The sequence below is a fragment of the Montipora capricornis genome, unplaced genomic scaffold (genome assembly GCF_036669925.1).
Source record: "Montipora capricornis isolate CH-2021 unplaced genomic scaffold, ASM3666992v2 scaffold_399, whole genome shotgun sequence".
Classification (NCBI taxonomy): Eukaryota; Metazoa; Cnidaria; class Anthozoa; order Scleractinia; family Acroporidae; genus Montipora; species Montipora capricornis.
The window spans coordinates 20,153-30,000 of record NW_027180130.1 but is presented as its reverse complement, the minus strand read 5'-3'; the positions used below and the strand labels follow the sequence as shown (position 1 = coordinate 30,000).

Sequence of the window (9,848 nt, the reverse complement as noted above, 5' to 3'; positions counted from 1 at the left end):
CTTGTACCCATTGCCAATGAACTGGCAATTCAAAGAGAAAACCACCTAATGACAATCATTTATTTAAAACTAAAATACTGCGGATAAGCTTATGGCTTATTTGAAAGAGTATTGAAATAGTCCAGGAGCTGAGACCGGAAAAAAGGGGTTTCGCTCTCCCATCACCACAGAAAAGGTCTGATAACGGATTTTGATAGAACAACACCTCCTGAATAACGCCAGGTAGTTCGTAGGGTCGATTTGTGGTATAGATTTTGAGTTAAGGGGGTATTTTCTGACGTCACTGTAAATCTCACATGAAATCGAGGTTAACAAACTGATGGGCATTTTCTGACGATTTTTTTACTAAAAGTGTCCCGGCATGACTCTAAAGTTTGTGTTAACGTTATCTGAGAATACAAGAAATACCGCTGTGGTGATAACTTAGGTCACGTGACCTACCACATGACACAAGACAAATAAAACAGGCGTTGTATTACTGGTAGAGAGTTCTCTTTACTTTTTTCTTGGTACGGCACACTTTACAGAGTGTTAAGGTCATTAAATTCAAATTCACCTGCAACTTAAATTATCTTTTGGGCAAGAAAAAACTTCATTTCTCCTTACTACGCTTCCTGCTTAGATTTTGGGTTCCGCGAGAGACCACAGGCATCCAGGTCAATTGTAGGTAAGTAAGTAAGTAATTAAGTAATTAAAGACTGTAAAGACTTAATTAATGCTGCAAGATTGAATGCATCAGACAGAACCCTAGAAATTGTCTGGTATTAACCCAGGCTTTTGAATTGTGCGTTGAAACAGGGAAAAAACTGGCAAACAAACCATTTCTGGTGAGCCAAAATTTCAATGTACGTATTTCACTTTGTTTTTGCTGCCATTTCTCCTTTTCAATAAACGCGGTTAAATAGTGTATTTTTTCATTTTAAAGAAAAGAAATGTGCTTATCCTCAACGACAATTTTAAAATTGGCTTTTAAAGTGGTACTATGATCGAAAAATCATTTCCTTTTTTCCTTCAGATTTTGAAAGCGCGTTCGCTTAACACCTAACTCGCAAAATTTTGAGCTTTGAGTTTTATCCAAAGGCTGTTTATTTTGAGTGTAAGTTTTGGATTTCATGGTCCGCCATTACTCACGTTCAAAACTGGCCAATTGGACCTCGGAGGGTTGGATCTAGAGAAAATGACGTCATTTACTCACTAGCTTAAAATTTCAGCGTGTAAACGCAGTTTATTATATATGCAAAACACGGGTTGAAAAGTCTGAAAGCCCGAAACTCCCGTGCTGCATATTAATTAGGCCGCGTACACACGCATTGCATTCTTAAACTAGTGAGTGTTTGACGTCATTTTCTCCTCGACCCAGCTCTCTCAATATTTTAAAGTTAGTAATGGCGGACCAAACTTGGGTGAGTTAGTGTTTAGTTAACATAGTTTTGAAATCCAAAGGAAAAACAATTTTTTTTTTGGTCGTAGTACCACTTTAAACCGAAAGAAATATTCTCTTTTGATAAAACCATACTTAAGAGCCTCGATTCCATGTATTGTGATGAAATCGAGGCTGACGAAGTCCAATATGGCCGCGCCCATGCCTTGATGTGGTCTGTAAGTATCTGGAAAGTTTATTCATATATTTCTTCTTTTGTATCTCAAACAAGCAATTTCTATCTTGGTAAAGCCACTTATAAGCTAATTTTGCAGGCAGTATTTTAATAATTTTCCATTTTTTGTACCGAAATGATATTTTTTCTCGTCACTTTTTTTGACAAAACCAGACTTCTTTATTATTATAACTGGAGTATATTATGGTTTAAAGCATTTTGAAACATATCGTTAAGGTAATAAGTATGAATACCGTGGAATGCTTTTTGCGAATTAGCAAGATATTATAGCGATGGTAATTTTTAAGAAAAATTGCACCGTGTAGTTCTTTTAGTTTAGTATTCAGAGTATTCTACGGTTCTTTGGTTGCTTAAACTTGTTAGAAAGGACAAAAGGCATTCTCATTGCGTTGTTAACAGTGCAGGATGTGACCAATCTCTGAGAAATATAGGACCGGTAGGAGTTCGAGTCATTTGTTGTTGGAATGAGCATAGTTCGAGTGCTAAAAAAGCAAATGAAGTAAACCCTTGCAAATACGTCTTTAATTTTTGCTTTTCATGTTAGCTCATATGGCTAGTCAAAGAGAGGATAACGAGGATTTCCTGCCGGGAATAAAACGAAAAAGGATAGAAGAGACATCACCATCACAGAAATGTATTATCTTCCAGGACATTCATGGTGAGAATCTCAGGAAAGGCAAGGCTATCGAAACTTTCGTTAATGCTGCAAAGCGCCGTAGGGATGAAGTTTATAGTAGGCTTTCAGGAGAGGTAGATGATCTTGCAAAACGAGATGTATACTGGCACTCGTCTTGTTACTCTAACTACACAAGCGAGCAGAATATCCGCTACGCTACTGCAGCTCAAAATCATACTGATGAAGAGGTCTCAGGCAGCAAAGGAAAGGAAGTTCAATCAAGAACATCCCGTTCAAGTGTTAACCGCACTGACTGGTCAAAATGTTTGTTTTGTCGTAATAAGACACACAAAAAAGTAGCAGCGATGTACAATGTCTGCACTTTTGAAGCCAGTGAAAGAATCAGGAAAGCCGCGGAGGTAAAAGGCGATGAGCGAATGTTGCATTGTCCTTAGTGTAAATAACGATTTAATTGCCGCCGAAGCCAAATATCACAAAGATTGTCTTTCTTCTTGCGTGAGCAAATCCAACTTAAAGCATCAAGGGTTTGATGATGGCGTGTCTGTGCATGAAGCCGCTTTCAAAGAGCTTGAACAAAGTATTGGTCACTGCATCCTTGAAGAAGGTAAAGCATACGACATGTCAAGTCTTTTGCCAAAGTATCAAGATATTTTGAAAGAACGTGGAGTTGATGGTGCAAGCTACACTAAGCATCGCTTGAAAGAACGCTTGAAGAGATACTTCAGGTGTGACATTGAATTTTTCCAACAAGCCAACAAGTGCAAATCAGAAATTGTCTACTCTAGTGCTTTGTCTATTCATGATCTTATAAACGAAGCAGCAGCGAGCAAGATGAAGACCACAGCCTCTAATTCTGGGAATTACGAATCAGCTGACTACCAGCAGATAAGGAGTGTTGCAGGCCGCATAAGAGAGGAGATCAGGAAGAGCAATGGAATCAAATTGCGTCCACTTGATGTCAAGGAAATATGCTTGGAGACCGTAAGGAAAATTGTCCCCCCCATTCTGTACATGCTGTTACGTGAGATCATCTGTCCGAGTGAGATAAAAGAGCCTGAGATTTCAACTGCGTGTAAAAGAATTGAAGATGAGCGCAAAGTGTTAACTATCTCGCAAGACATTATCCACTCAGCTTCAAACGATAGAATGAAACTTCCAAGCAAATAGGTCTGGCCATGGCTGTACACCACCTCACGGGCTCAAAGGTGTTGATTACCCTACTAAATCGCATGGGACATTGCTCGTCCTACAGTGAAGTACAAGAAGTTGATAACAGTCTGGCAATGAAAGTGACTGCCATGGCAGAGCAATTTGCAACAGTCGTGCCATCTAATATTTCGCCAGGTCCGTTTATTCAGTTTGCGGCTGATAACAATGACCTTAAGGAGGAAACATTGGATGGGAAAAACACCACACACGCAACAACCATGGTTGTTTATCAGCGAAAGCAATTTGGCCCAGAACTCCCTCCCACGGCACGAGCTGATCACACAATGCGCAGAAGATCCCTAGAGGCCGCTAATACCCTGTGCGACATCCGCGAATGCTGCATGCACGGCAGAAGACCTCTACTTACTGAATACAAAGGGACCATTCAAATGGAGTGGTTTTCCAGTATGAGTAACGAGTTGTCCAACGCAACTGATAGGGATAATATTTGGGCCCTACTTCGCATTGATCCCTCTCGCGTACTTGATACAACAGTTGTAGCGGGAGCGACGCGCCAGCTTGTTCCGAGCTGGAGTGGATTTAACGCATTGTTATTTCCTGATATCCCACGTGTTACCAACATTGGCTATTGTCCGTTACTCGATGCTTCATCTACTGAATTCAGCACAGTGTATACCGTTATGAAGCATGCACAGCAGATTAGCTTGAGTGTTGGACAGTTGGAGTCAGTGATTACTTTCGACTTAGCTATCTATGTTAAGGCGAAACAGATACAGCTTAAGTTTCCCGACGAGTTTTCCGACACCATTCTTCGTCTTGGTGGTTTCCACATTGCGCTGAACTTTCTTTCCATCATTGGAAAGAAGTATCAAGGTTCTGGTCTGGATGATCTGTTAATAGAATCTGGAGTGTATGCCGCCGGGACCACATCTGCACTGTTGGCTGGTCGATCTTACAACCGCGGAGTAAGGGCTCACAAACTGTGTTTTGGAGCTTTCTTTCGACAAATGTGGAAAGCTTTCTTGACATGGTGTAGCAGAAGAGAGCAAGCAGAAGGGAGACTTGTACATGTGGAGGATTCGGTGAGGACGATGCTCGCAGAATGCAAACAGCAAATAGATTCAAAGAACAGTGCTAAAGCCATTGAGAAGTTTGGAATCCTTCAAGAAGAACTTAAGGACGTCATGAAGTGGTTCAAGGAGTTCAAGGAAGAACAATGCGCTTCGTCGAAGCTTTTCACGTATTGGGAGGAGTATAACGCTATGGTTAATCTATTGTTACACTTCCTCCAAGCAGAAAGAACGGGAGACTGGAAGCTCCACCTCTCATCTGTAGCAGCTATAACACCATATTTCTTTGCCATGGACCGGCAGAACTACGCACGATGGCTCCCAGTTTACCTTGCCGACATGCATCAGATCGAGAGCAAGCATCCTAGAGTGTATGTTGAATTTATGAGAGGGAATCACGTTGTCTGTCGATCCAGCCATCCCTTCTCTCAGGTTTCTACAGATATGGCTCTAGAACAATCAATAAATGCAGATTCGAAGGCGAAAGGAGGCATTGTCGGGATCTCAATGAGGTCCGCTGCTCTACGACGTTGGTTCTTGACGAGTCACGAGCGGGCAGCTATCACATCGTCACTGAAGAACATGTATGCAGTGGTAACAGAAGATCGTTTAGGTGCATCTCACCAAGAGTCTTCTAAAAACAGGGTTCTGAGGGATGAGGGGGATGTTCAGAAGTTGATAAACTGCTTTACGTCTAATGTAATGACCAACCCTTTCTCTGATGAAGCAGGAGGAGGCCTGTTCAATTTTGCTACCAGAGTATTTCTACCAACCAACGTCGTAGATAATTTACTAAGCAGCACCGAGAAAGGCCGAGAGCAGATGGATGCGTTTGTTAAAGAGCGTCTTGAGACAAGTTAAGTTAACTTCTGGGATCCAGTTCCAAACAAACAAACGTGAAAGCAAATGACAAGGTCATCACAGTCAGCGCTGACCGAGATCTCTTTGGAAGACTACTGATTGCCGCAAATACCCGAGAGATCAATCTGAAGGAAGTGTTAAGTTACGAGCTGTCAGCAGTACCATTTGCACTTGCGCATCAAGATGGCAGTATCTGCAAGACCACCAAAAGTGTATTGGCTAAAATGCTTGAAAATCAAGTTGAAGTCCTACCTCGCCTTTCCCCCGCCTCAGTACTTGAAACAGCCCACATACTAGATGGGATGGCAATAGTGCAGATGATGAAGTCCGCTGGGGCTAGCACCTTTGGCGAGCTGGCCTCCAAGTACTACACAGCCATCACAGCACCCTTAGCACAGAGTTCTTGTAAAGAGGTCCACATGGTGTTCGATCAATACTGGGAAACATCTATCAAGGGTGGAGAGCGCTCGCGAAGAGGAAGCTCAAGCTCACTGGAGGTGTACATACACGGCCCTTCCACGCCAATCCCCAAACAGTGAGCCAAGTACATTACACACCCACAAAACAAGATCGACTTATGTGACTTCCTTACAAATACCATGTGCAGCTGCGGAAAAGAGCAGCTGGCAGATGGGAAGAAAATCGTCATTGGAGGTGGTTATAAAGACGGCGAGATTGCAGTTTCCATCTCAAACGGAGCGTTAGAATTCACTGAGCCACTTGCATGTTCCCATGAAGAGGCAGATACAAGATTGCTCTTGCATGCCAAGCATCATGCTTCAAGCTCCAGTTCACGGGTTATCATTCAGTCACCTGACACTGACGTGCTGGTTCTGTACGCAACACACTTCGAAAGCATTGGCTGTGAGGAGCTTTGGTTCAAGACGGGTGTCCGAGATCACCTCCATTATGTGCCGGTACATAGACTGAGTGAGAAGCTTGGCCAGAAATTGTGCAGGTGCCTCCCAGCATTCCATGCACTGACGGGGTCTGACACGACAAGTGCATTAGCCGGAGTATCAAAGAAGAAGGCGTGGGAAAGGTTAAGCCGCAACGAAGTGCACCAGGACAAACTTGAATTGGTTGGACAGTCGGCTGCTCTTGATGACTATCCAGAGCAACGTGCGAAGCGTTCATCTGCGACTTATACCCCGCAGTGAACAAGCAAACCAGCAGTGCAGACGAACTGAGATATGTCATGTTTTGTCAGAAGCGACACAAGAGTGAACTCTTACCTCCTACTTCAGACAGTGTGCTCCAGCATGCAAGAAGAGTCAGCTACCAAGCCTTCGTCTGGAGAAATGCTTTGGTAGCAAGACCACACCTACCCTCCCCAGAAGGAAATGGCTGGGAAAAGATCAACAGTATCTTGTACCCTTGCTATATGACGAAAGCAGCGGCACCAAGCAGCCTCCTTGAACTTACCACCTGCCAATGTAAGAAGTCGGGGTGTCAAAGCAACTGTTCTTGTGTCCACCTCGGACTGTCTTGTACTGAAGCTTGTTTTTGCATGGCAAACATGGACCTGTGCAAAAATCCACATGGTGCATTCCTGGATGCAAGCGATGAATCTGAGGACGATTCTGACACTGAGACTGATTAAATGATTACAGAATGACTCTTACCAGTTTTCTTATATTCCAATGTACAATTGACCGGGATGCCTGTGGTGTCTCGCGGAACCCAAAATCTAAGCAGGAAGCGTAGTAAGGAGAAATGAAGTTTTTTCTTGCCCAAAAGATAATTTAAGTTGCAGGTGAATTTGAATTTAATGACCTTAACACTCTGTAAAGTGTGCCGTACCACGAAAAAAGTAAAGAGAACTCTCTACCAGTAATACAACGCCTGTTTTATTTGTCTTGTGTCATGTGGTAGGTCACGTGACCTAAGTTATCACCACAGCGGTATTTCTTGTATTCTCAGATAACGTTAACACAAACTTTAGAGTCATGCCGGGACACGTTTAGTAAAAAAAATCATCAGAAAATGCCCATCAGCTTGTTAACCTCGCTTTCATGTGAGATTTACAGTGACGTCAGAAAATACCCCCTTAACTCAAAACCTATACCACAAATCGACCGTACGAACTACCTGGCGTTATTCAGGAGGTGTTGTTCTATCAAAATCCGTTATCAGACCTTTTCTGTGGTGATGGGGGAGCGACACCCCTCTTTTCCGGTCTCACCTCCTGGACTAAAAGACAAACAGTGCGTTGGAGAAACATCAGAACCCAGTGCAAGACTGTTTTCACAGTTTCATGCGCCCCAGACGAGTCGCTTGAAGAAAGACATAATATCAGAAATAAAGAAAGAACAATCGAGGGTGAGGGTGCTATTTGCAACATCAGCTCTTGGCATGGGGGTTGATGCTCCTTATGTAACCAACATCATTCATATAACTCCACCAAGTAGCCTTGAAGCTTACATGCAAGAAATTGGTCGTGCTGGCCGTACAGGACTTTCATCATGTGCTACCCTTTATTACAATAACTCTGACATTGCAAAGAATAAAAAACATGTAGAAGAATCAATGAAATCATATTGCAGATCAGAGGACACTTGTCAAAGGAAACTCCTCCTTGATTACTTTGGATTCTCCAGTGTTCAACAAAAGGGCTGTTGCTGCATATGCGATGGCAAATTCAAAGGAACTGAAGAGGATCTCCCCCAAGCTATTAGAAACAAGGTCAAATTTCTACCTAACAGTAACCGTGCTATCCTTGAAAGGTTAATCAAGAGTGCAATTTCTGACCATGAGTCCCAAGCGACATCAGAGGGTTCAATGCTATTTGACATTTCTGTAGATAAGGATCTGGCTGCAAAGGTTATGGAGGGAGTGGAATTTGTTGCATCAGAAGCAGACTTGTTGAAATCATTCGACATATGGGATGAAACCTGTTCTTCTCAAATCTTTTTGCTTATATCTGAACACACTGCTATATGTACAACTGAGACGGACTCCGACAATGATTAGAACATCAACATAATGTGCTCTGTTCACTTATATCTGAGCACACTCCTCACGACATGTTGAACTGAAATGAACTCTGAAGATTAGAACATCAACATAAATTGTAGATACTGTAAACTACTGATTGTGATTTATTCTCTCTAACACAAGACTGATTCAATGATATTTAATTATTTCTGTTGTTTAAATAACACTGATCAGTTTGTCTTTGCTTATATCTGAGCACAATACTGTGTGGAACTGAAATGAACTCTGATGATAATCAGAACATCATCATAAATTGTGAACACTGTGAACAGCTGTAGATATATCTGGATTTACTCTCTTAGTAAACACTACTGATATTTAATTATTTCTGTTGCTACCAAGACACTGATCAGTATCTGAGCACAATAATATGTGTAGAACTGAAATGAGTGCCTCTAATGATCAGAACCTCATCATAAAATATAAATACTGTGAACTACTGTAGAAATATCCTGATTTACTCTCTTAAAACACACCAGTGGTATTTAATTATTTCCATGTTGTTGCCATGGCAGGGCTCCAAATTAATGCTCGCAAACTCACAAAATGCGAGTGATTTTGATAATCTGCAAGTGAGAAAAATATCCACTAGTAAATGTTTGCAAGTTAGAATCATCCATGTCTTGCAAACATTTGGAAATAATTGGCTAGTGGTCTCACCGGTTTTCTAGAGGAAAACTTCTTACCACTTTGCAAGTAGACTAAAAAGTCAAGTTTGAGCCCTGGTTTCCATGACACTGATTAGTTTGTCTTCATCTTTTCACACATATATCTGAGCACCATAATATAAGTAGGACTAAAATGAACTCCAATGATGATCAGAACATCATTATAACTTGAAAATACTGTGAACTGCTGTGGATACATCTGGATTTACTCTCTAAATACACTCTATTGATATTTAATTATTTCTGCTGTTACCATGACACTGATCAGTATGATATCTGAGCACAATAATATGTGTAGAACTGAAATGAACTCTGGAGATGATCAGAACATCATCATAATAATTGTAAATACTGTGAGCTGCTGTAGATATACCGTATCTGGATTTACTCTCTAAATACACTCTATTGATATTTAATTATTTCTGTTGTTACCATGACACTGATCAGTATGATATCTGAGCACAATAATATGTGTAGAACTGAAATGAACTCTGGAGATGATCAGAACATCATCATAATAATTGTAAATACTGTGAGCTGCTGTAGATATACCGTATCTGGATTTACTCTCTAAATACACTCTATTGATATTTAATTATTTCTGTTGTTACCATGACACTGATCAGTATCTGGGCACAATAATATGTGTAGAACTGAAATGAACTCTGGAGATGATCAGAACATCATCATAACAATTGTAAATACTGTGAGCTGCTGTAGATATATCTGGATTTACTCTTTGAAAACACACTATTGATATTTAAATATTTCTGTTGTTACCATGACACTGATCAGTATCTGAGCTTAGTACTATACAACTGTATGTAGA

General features: G+C 41.2%; 1 pseudogene; it reads left to right on the top strand.

The window, feature by feature from the left end:
• LOC138035459 (ATP-dependent DNA helicase RecQ-like) overlaps positions 1 to 8,327 on the top strand; it is an 8,799-nt pseudogene extending 472 nt beyond the window's left edge.
• Positions 8,328 to 9,848: the final 1,521 nt, after the last annotated feature.